The sequence below is a fragment of the Hippocampus comes genome, unplaced genomic scaffold (genome assembly GCF_001891065.2).
Source record: "Hippocampus comes isolate QL1 unplaced genomic scaffold, H_comes_QL1_v1.1 scaffold22, whole genome shotgun sequence".
Taxonomy (NCBI): domain Eukaryota; kingdom Metazoa; phylum Chordata; class Actinopteri; order Syngnathiformes; family Syngnathidae; genus Hippocampus; species Hippocampus comes.
The window spans coordinates 5,900,995-5,902,163 of NW_017806175.1; positions in this window are offsets into that span (position 1 = coordinate 5,900,995).

The following is a 1,169-nucleotide window of genomic DNA, read 5'->3' on the forward strand; positions in this document are numbered from 1 at the left end:
TATGTGTGTGTGTGTGTGTCTGTGTGTGTGTGTGTGTGTGTGTGTGTGTGTGTGTGTGAGATTTGGTCACGACCAGTAATGCCGGCTTTGTGGCGCCGCGCCCGGCTCGTCTGCGTGGGGCTATTGGACGGCGATTAGGATTCAATTAGAAAGTGTTTATAAAGGTGGGCCGGCACTGGGGGTAAACAGGCAGTTATTCCAGAAATGCGTTAATCCCTCATCTTGTGACGATAATTAGCGGGTTTGATCCCACCCCCACCCTGCACCCTTTGCAGCAGGCGGCCGGCCGGGTGGGTCACTGATGGCTTTAGCTTCTGCTTTCATCTGCCAAGTAGCCCCTCGGACCCTCGGAATGACTGTGCTTCTGATCCGGCAACACTTTTACCAAGGACCTCTTGGAATCAGTGGTCTTTTATTTTTCTTGACGTATTTTATTCTTCTCTTGAACAGTGGCCCAGTATTTTTTCAAAATAAAACATCTTTAGGAGTCTGAGATAAATAAAGGAAGTAATGTAAATTCCTTATTCTTTCTGTGCGGCCCGGTACCAAATGACCCAGAGACCGGTACCAGTCCGCGACCTGGGGGTTGGGGACCACTGGTCTATCGTATTGGGACCCATGAAAAACTCAAGGACCCATGTATGAAATTGAAGAGGAAGTCAGCCATTTTGATTTGAATCAGCCATTTTGCGCCGCCTAGATAATGAAAGAAATTGGCCCCTAACACTGATTAACGAGATGTCCATCTTCCTAGGATGCATGTAATGCCTCAAGGGTCCATGCATGAAATTGAACAGGAAGTCAGCCATTTTGGTTTGAAGCCACCGTTTCTGCCTCAGTAGCTCCCCCTGGAAAGTTTGACAAACTTAGCCCTCAGTTTCATTCAGTGATTACGAAATTGGGTTTACGTGTAACAAGACGCACGAAAAAGTCTCAAGGACCCATGCCCAAATTTGAACAGGAAGTCGGCCATTTTGGTTTGAATCAGTCATTTCTCACTTTGTAGCGCACCCTGGAAAGTTAGAAAATAATTTACCCCACACACCAAAGTTTGATTGTGTCAAAGATCCACTATGAAAAATGAACCACTTTCTTTTTAATCTCACAGCATTTATTTGGAACAGTTGATAAAACCGTTTTTTATTTAAATATCTCAGGTTGCGTTTAAC